At 42.0% G+C, this 9264-nt stretch overlaps 1 protein-coding gene across 2 annotated transcripts in view; it reads right to left on the reverse strand.

The window, feature by feature from the left end:
* LOC135101631 (regulator of G-protein signaling 7-like) overlaps window positions 1–521 on the reverse strand; it is a 52379-nt gene extending 51858 nt beyond the window's left edge. For both annotated transcript variants that reach the window (XM_064005892.1, XM_064005888.1), the window contains exon 1: window positions 390–521. The gene's annotated coding sequence lies outside the window, so the exon portion shown is untranslated. The remainder of the gene's footprint in view (window positions 1–389) is intronic.
* Window positions 522–9264: the final 8743 nt, after the last annotated feature.

Below are 9264 nucleotides of genomic sequence, written 5' to 3' on the forward strand. Positions count from 1 at the left end.
TTCGGTCGTTGGTGGTGAGATAATGACGAGCTGGGAAGGATAAGTGAGGGAGAGGTGTACAGGAGTGAACGAGGGGAGAAAGGTGATATTGTGGTGTGCGCAGTGAGGCAGACAGGCAGGCAGGACGGCTGGCAGGCCAGGGCACCCGCGCCTGCACCTCCACCACGACGGGGGAGGAGCAGTGCTGGATGACATGAGGCGCTGCAGGATGAAGGAGTAGCGGGGACACGCGGGGCCTCCTGCTGTGAGCCGCGGGGACAGGAGGACACTGCGCAGGAACAAGACAGGCACGAAAGGGAAGACGGAACGAAGAAAGTGGTATGCTGGTGTCTGGCGGAGGCTGGCCTGGCTGGACTGCTACGTGTCCCCTCAAAGGTCTTTCGTCTCACCTGCTGGGGCGGGCGGCGGCGGCGGTGCGGGCGGCGTGGGCGTGCGGGAGGCTCACGGGCGTGATTGGAACAACTAATGTAACCTTAGGGAGACGGGCATGAGGTCTCGCGCACAGGGGCCAGGGACGACTGGGTGGCCTAGCGCCTCCCGCCCCGCGATCAATGCCCCGCGCAGCCGCCTCCGCCACCCAGCCCCGTGCTCCCTCCCCCTCTGCCACTCCACTCGCCACACTCCACTCGGCTACATCAACTCCACTCTCCTCACACCTTCTCTTCTACTCCTGTATAGCTGTACTCCTCACTCCATACTCATCTTCCACTGCTCCACACACACCTATCCCCCCCACCCACCACGCCTTGACGCCGCGTGAAAAATAATATTCCAACAAGTCCAGCAGGAGGTAATTCCGTCCAGCCGCATCATTTGCAGCACAGCCTCGCCTCCCAAGACAATGAGTCTGCCACCAGCCCTTAACAAAGACTGAAATATTATTTTACTTTGTTATTTCAGCTATTTGTCTAATGACTCTCTCTCTCTCTCTCTCTCTCTCTCTCTCTCTCTCTCTCTCTCTCTCTCTCTCTCTCTCTCTCTCTCTCTCTCTCTCTCTCTCTTCTCTCTCTCTCATTGTTATTCATTAACCAGTTAACAACATACTGAACAACTGAACATCTCCTTCCATCCGTTATTTTTATCCCTCTCAGATTTATAAAAATGCATATGAATAAGTAAAATATAACGAATAAAACAATGAATTAAGGGCAGAGGCAACTTCAGGAATACATAATACGCGGCGAGAGGCTTTCGTGTGTGTGTGTGTGTGTGTGTGTGTGTGTGTGTGTGTGTGAAGTAGTGTGTGCGTGAAGTGGTGTGTGCGTGACTAAGAGATGTTGAAAAAGTAATGGATTTTTCTCTCTTTCTTGCTTTCTTCCGGATGAAAAACTGTATGATTAAAGTGGCGATGTGATCGTCGTTAATACCTTTATCATCATCACCTCTACCTAATTTAACTAAACAATTACATGATGACCTTTCCCACAACACACACACACACACACACACACACACACACACACAGTGAAGGATTTTGTTTCTTTCCTCGTGTTCTTCAGTAATTTACAAGTAGAGGAAGTTGTCAATATTTTATTTTATTACGTAGTAATAAGTTAAGTTAGAGTAGTAAGTATTAAAAATACATAACAAATGCTGGAAAAAAATCCTATTTACTGTTCCTTAATAATATGATGGTAAGTGGTGAAAGAACATGAGATATTACTTCCTGCCCTCATTGTGTTTGTTCACTAAGCACTTGTGTTACCACCAAGTGTGCATTGTGCTGAAGGTTTGATTGATTCATTGACTGACTGGCCTAAGGCGCCGTAACACGTGGTGACGGGAGGAGATTAGTTGTTGCTCTTTATTGTACCCAAGGGAAGAGACCATCACGATAAACTCTCTCTCTCTCTCTCTCTCTCTCTCTCTCTCTCTCTCTCTCTCTCTCTCTCTCTCTCTCTCTCGTCCCTTTCACTCCCCCGGGGGCTCCCTCGGGTCTCCTTGCACTCCAGCGGGCCTAAGAGTTAAAATTAGTTACGGACTTAAGTACCTCAGCATCGTTACGGAGGGTGACTAAGTAAATACAGCCGTGGCTGGTTGAGTGCATTCCAGGCCACCAGCGTCTTGGGGGGGAACACTGAGCAAGTAGATGATGAGCTTCCAGGCACTCCCAACAATGTCATGACTCCACGAGGAAGGAAAACAAGGGTAGCACATACGAGAGCGTCACGACATGATGGAAAGTCTTGGGTACAAAGTGAAAACGGAGGAAAGATAGACTTACAGAGCCTTGTTTGGGTTTTTGAAGAAGTGGTAGCCGGTCCGTAGATTTTCAAGTGATGAAGCTTGAAGAATTGTAACTGAGGAGTGGGTGGATTCAGAAATTATTAGACTGTGTATGTGAAACTTTTGAGGTCAAAATTTATCATGTATTTCTTGTCACAAAACTGGATTTCATGAGGGTATAAAAATACTAACGTCTAATTATTAATGAAAGGTTTCAGCGTCTTATCTCAACTATTTTTGACAGGCTCTAGTGAAAGTTACTGTGGTTTACAAGGATATTTTCATGATTCTAGTGATAGTTCTCGTAAAAATCCGAGCATATAATTATAAGAACTTGTCAACACATCCATGAATCAAACAATACTCACCTGTCCACATCTATCCATCGGTATTCTTTTTCTCACGTTTTCGAATTGTGTTCTTTCAACAGCTACAGAAGAAAACATCTTAGGATTCTTTTGAGGAGACGAATTTTCTTTCACTACACCAGTAACTCTTTTATAGCAACCAACACTGAAGAATTTCTTCTTCTCATACTCTTTTTACAATGTTCTTTTAATAACTATGAAAAAAAAAAATGTGAGGATACTTGTGAGGAGAGATTTTTTCTTTTTCATTGCTCAGGTAATCCTTCTATAGCAACCAACACTAATGAACTAGTCTGGCTTACTAACTACAGTACTAGCCGACCAGCCAATGCACGGCACGGCTGTCATCACTAATATCAAACCAACACAACGCCACCACTGGCCGCTCCCGCACATCCCTTTAATTTTACGGCCCCGCATTTCGTACCATCGGGGGCCCAGTGTACCGTCGATAACGTAGCACGAACGCAACAAGACAGTGGTGCTGGCCGGCGTCCACCAGCCCAGCCACCGCCGCAGCAAAGTCGCATCACACGTGTTAGTTACAGAGCTTCTAAAACCCAGTCAGCCGTAGCGCGAGGGAAATCCTTCTGGCGTCAAATACTGAATTTATAACCTCGTCCAGCGAAAAGTGACTGGAGTCCGGGAAATTTCGAGTAAAAAAGAGAATTTCATGTGTGACTGTTTAAGCGTGGATGTCTGTGTGGTGGTTTTGGCTCGGGATTAGTGCCGCTTATGATGTCTGTGAGTAAATTGAAATAAGAAAGACACCTGAGTTTGTTGTGTGTGTGTGTGTGTGTGTGTGTGTGTGTGTGTGTGTGTGTGTGTGTGTGTGTGTGTGTGTGCAATGTAAAGAAACATATCTATTTATCTATTTATTTATCTACCTATCTACCTACCTATCTTTCTATCTATCTATTTATCTATCTATCTATCTGTATCTGTGTGTGTGTGTGTGTGTGTGTGTGTGTGTGTGTGTGTGTGTGTGTGTGTGTGTGTGTGTGTGTGTGTGTGTGTGTGTGTGTGTGTGTGTATTGTACGTTAAAGATAGGACAGCAACACAGGGATTGGAGCGATAGGACAAGACACAGATGTGAGATTGTGATCGGAGGAGCCCAACGGAGAAGAGAGGGTAACAGGGTAAGCAGGATTAGAGGTTAGGAAAAGGTCAAGAATGTTGGGCGTATCTCCAAGACGGTCAGAAATACGAGCAGGGTGTTGCACCAATTGCTCTAGGTCGTGAAGGATAACAAAGTTGAAGGCTAGTTCACCAGGATGGTCAGTGAAGGCAGAGGAAAGCCAAAGCTGGTGGTGAACATTGAAGTCTCCAAGAATGGAGATCTCCGCAAAAGGGAAGAGAGTCAGAATGTGCTCCACTTTGGAAGTTAAGTAGTCAAAGAATTTCTTATAGTGAGAGAAGTTAGGTAAGAGGTACACAGCACAGGTAAATTTAGTTTGAGAGTGACTCTGTAGTCGTAGCCAGATGGTGGAAAACTCGGAAGATTCACTGACGACCTTAGGATCAAAGTGACACCCCAAGACAGGAGCCGAATGGATTACGTGAAAGAATAGTTGTCTGAATAATTGACTGGGATGAATGAAGAACGTACACCGACCCTTCGACCGACGCAACTTCTGAGACGAGAGAGAGAGAGAGAGAGAGGAGAGAGAGAGAGGAGAGAGAGAGAGAGAGAGAGAGGAGAGAGAGAGAGAGAGAGAGAGAGAGAGAGACTATGCGCACGAAAATTACCATGTTGCACAGCGAAGCCCACACCGTCAAACTAAGAGCGGTCGAGCTAACATGAACACACCTGGGGAAGGTCTCAGGTACGAAAGTTCTGAAGGCACCCCAGAAATACTGATGAAATATTCCACTATCTGTACGCATGGATAAGCAAACTACTCCACTGATAAAAGCTCTGAGAGGAGACGGTTTAAACTAATTGTACTATCAGTTATTACTTGGATGGTCGATAAACAAATCAAGTTATAAAATAAGTCTTTTTAAGGAGAAGTAGGCTATATGATTATCGTACACAATTACGTATTTTTTTTTTTAATAATTTAATTCAATAAAATCCACAGGTATACCATAAGAAACTGTTGAAGTAATATTAATAGAAACAATAGAAAAAAAAATGGTTTGAGGTAAAATGTTGAGTTACTTTTTTTTTTTTTCATGGTGTATTTTGTATCAAATGACTTTTTTTTTTTTCTGAGGGTTTTTCTCTCTGAGGGTAAGAGGATTCAGTTTCTTTTGTAATATTGTTTCGCGCAAGATGATGGGCAGCAAAATTTTCAACAGCGACTAGTTAAAGGCGTTCACTGTTCACACGTATTGTTTATTGTCATTTATTTGGTTAATGTGACTTCCAGAGAGAGAGAGAGAGAGAGAGAGAATGACAGAAAACTAAATTCTACTGAAGACTTCTTTGTAGTAGTGCTTCGTGCTTTCAAACGCTAAGAATTTAATCCGAAAGTACTCACCTTAAAAAGATCCAGTTGGGAGCAGGATCCTTGATGGAACATTCAGTGCACGACAGCCTTGGAGGAACTAGTATACACGCTACTACTGCTGGTTGTTCTTCCTCTGTGTTCCCTTGTGTTCCTTTGTGACTCATTACCACTGGGCCCCTGATGACTACCAAGGTCCCATGTGGTTTGGTCAACATTATAATTATCCTCCCACTATATGTACACGTCTCCTGCGTTGATGTGGACCAGAACATGTTTGTCCTTAACAGAGCGGGTGACCTTGCTAGTGGTGGAGCAAAAAAGGCTTGCGTAAGCTCATGTATCCTTGGGGACAGTGAGGTGGAGGCGTGATCATCTCATTTAAGGTAGCGCAAGGTGTATGTTGGCGGGGATAGACCGTATGTACCCTTGTTGAACTTAACCTCGTATTCCTGAACGCTTCAGGACTCTTTTTCAAAGGCTCCAGAGATGATTAGTCCGGTTGTGAAAGATCTCTCTCTCTCTCTCTCTCTCTCTCTCTCTCTCTCTCTCTCTCTCTCTCTCTCTCTCTCTCTCCTCTCTCTCTCTCTCTCCTCTCTCTCTCTCTCTCTCTCTCTCCACTGACAGTGCATAATCATTGTTAAGCTATTACTAGAATCTTGAAAATACTCTTAAGAACACGAGTAACTCTTACTAAAGCCTGTGAAAAGCTGTCGATGTAGACAATGGATCGTTTGAAAATACAGTCGAAGCTTAGTTGTGTTAAGTCATCTCCGCGACGCACATTTATGACACACGAACGAAGAACAAATAAAACCTACAAGACTTTACATTGCTTCACCAGATTCTCATTTCTTGGCAGTGTCTATTTAATTATCATTATTGTTCCTGCAATCACTCACGACAGCAAAAGGGGGAAGTTGTGGTGAGTCAACACCACTGCGCGTCAGAGAAGGTTGAACCGAGTGACGTGTGCGGGGGATGAGTAAGGCAGGGGAGGGGCGGGGCAGTAAGGACGACGAAAATATTAGTGTCGCCATGTTCAGTACTGTTTATGTTACTGAGGCAGTGTCGCAGGTGTGAGCAAAGGGTGCTACATATCGTACTGCATCACTCAATCAGCTGTGAGAGCCTGTGTCGGGCAGAATGTTTCTACGCTAGTACGGAGTAGCAATAAGAACACACAGGAGGTGAAGACGAAACGTAAAAGAGAACAAAACCCGATTACAAGCCACTCAGCACCTTTGGAAAGAGTGAATTCCCGCCATATATATATATATATATATATATATATATATATATATATATATATATATATATATATATATATATATATATATATATATATATATATATATATATATATATATGAGGTGAACAGGGATACACCAGAGTTTCTTCATCATTTATTGCAACGTTTCACCTTTGCAGAAGGCATCATTAGGCTAAAAAGTAAAAGGGCATTGAATATATCACGAATATCATAAAGACATGAAACAATATGGTATCCCATAGAGGACACAGCAATGTGAGACACAAGCGACCAAGGGAGACAGATAAACACTGCTGAAGTGGACGGAAAACAATACAGGAAAATGAAGTTTTAAACACACACACACACACACACACACACACACACACACACACACACACACACACACAGCAGTAATATATGTTGAAAATTACAACCTAATGACGAACACAAGTATAGAGTATACTCTATACTGATGTTCGTCAGTACGTTATAATTTTCAACATATATTGCAATAAATGTTCAATATATATATATATATATATATATATATATATATATATATATATATATATATATATATATATATATATATATATATATATATATATATATATATATATATATATATATATATATATATATAAATTTCCACTTTTGGTCAGACTTATTTGTTCTACCTACCATGGCGTGTCTCGTCCTGCACAATAAAAACACTAGACTCGTGTTACACTCTAAGTAGTATTTACTTCCTTATTTTTCATGTTGGGTGTTATCTGTGGAACTAGCGTGTCCGATTCACACTCAATCGATGTCACAAATAAACAGATGTATTTATAAAACAGGCTTTCCTTCTGTTACGATTTCCTGGGATATTGTGAACCGAAGCGACGAGTTATATTCATTCTTCCCATCAAGAGTGATGCAAAAAATGTACTCTGTGGTCACTGTTACCCTTATGAGAAGTTAGCAGAGAGAGAGAGAGAGAGAGAGAGAGAGAGAGAGAGAGAGAGAGAGAGCGAGCCACACAGCACGAGTAGTTCAAGAAACACTAAATGCATGTAGCTACCCTCTAATTTCAATATAATCAATCACAGCTATGTCAGTTATGAACTATAGATCAAATAGATAATTCTCTCTCTCTCTCTCTCTCCTCTCTCTCTCTCTCTCTCTCTCTCTCTCTCTCCTCTCTCTCTCTCTCTCTCTCTCTCTCTCTCTAATAACAGCCAACATGACACCATTACGTGAAGTCCAGCAGCGTTACGGAATGTGACCGACACGTTCTTTTGTTGTGCCAGCCACAACGCAGCCTTGGAGTGATCGCCTCAGACAACGCTCACCGCGATGCACCTGTGCCTAGGGAAAGCCTATGAGATGTAAAGGACTTGGCTGCCGCTGAGATCTCCGACGAACTGTTGTGATAGAAAGGGGTTTTTTTTTATTTTTTTTTATTACAGGCTTATTGAAATGAATGGATGACAAAATAATAACGGTGGTGTTAAAATATACGAGTAACAACATTTAATGATTATCATAATCATGATCATCGTCAGAATTTTACCACTAGTTTTTATTACAGCTGTTGTTGTTGCTGCTGCTGCTGCTACTACTACTACTACTACTACTACTACTACTACTACTACTACTACTACTACTACTACTACTACTACTACTACTACTAGTGTTACTACCATCACCACCACTAATACTTTTATTACTACTACTACTACTACTACTACCTGGATCTCGTGGCTGCAGCTTCATGAACCACACACACATTGGGCATGGTATTTTGCAATGTGGTTTTCTTATATTTAGTGATTCTGATTCTTGTTACTCACTATTAAGGAATATTTCAACCCTTTTATAACGTCATTTATATCACAGCTGAGGTTTTATACATAATCATGAATCATATGAGGTAATTACTTTTTCTAATGTGGTAACTAATGTGTACTCACTGGGTAGCTATACCTCATTATACGAAATAGAGCCTTTTGACTTTGACTTTGACTATGATTACTAGTGTTACTACTACTACTACTATTATTACTACTACTACTATTACTACTACCACTACCACTTCTACTACTACTACTACTACTACTACGACTACTGCTTCTACTGCTGCTGCTGCTGCTGCTGCTGCTGGTGTTACTTCTACTGCCACTACTACTACTACTACTACTACTACTACTACTACTACTACTACTACTACTATTACTATTACTACTGCTACTACTACTACTACTACTACTACTACTACTACTACTACTACTATTACTACTACTACTACTACTACTACTACTACTACTACTAGTACTGCTGCTGCTGCTGCTGTTGCTGCTACTGCTGCTGCTGTTATTATTGCTGCTGCTGCTGATGCTGATGCTACTACTACAACTACTACTACTACCACTACTACTATTACTACTACAACAACAAGAACAACTACTACTACTACTACTACTACTACTACTACTAGCAATAATAATAATAATAATAATAATGATAATAATAATAATAATAATAATGCTCTTACTACTACTACTACTACTATTACTACTGCTGCTGCTGCTGCTGCTGCTACTAGTACGCCACCACCAATACCAACTCCAACTGCAAGTCACCTACGCAATAAACAACAACAACAACAACAACAACAACAACAACAACAACAACAACAACAACAACAAGGCAGGTATGAATGAATGTACTATCCACAGGAACACTTGCCTCTCTGGTTTTTCTGTCATCTTCAGGGGAACGTTTTCCAAAGGAGTGTCCAGATGCCTCCAAATCTTACACACATACATCAGTAGTGTGGCGGGGCAATGAACACTAACATACGATGTTCTACGTGTGTACATCTGGCAAGTATTCATTTAAACCTTCTAGTTAATCAGGCCGTGAGTGTTTTTATCAGTCTTATCAGCGCTGGCTTCAGCTATATAAAATTTCCAC

Source organism: Scylla paramamosain, chromosome 6 (genome assembly GCF_035594125.1).
Source record: "Scylla paramamosain isolate STU-SP2022 chromosome 6, ASM3559412v1, whole genome shotgun sequence".
NCBI classification, from domain to species: domain Eukaryota; kingdom Metazoa; phylum Arthropoda; class Malacostraca; order Decapoda; family Portunidae; genus Scylla; species Scylla paramamosain.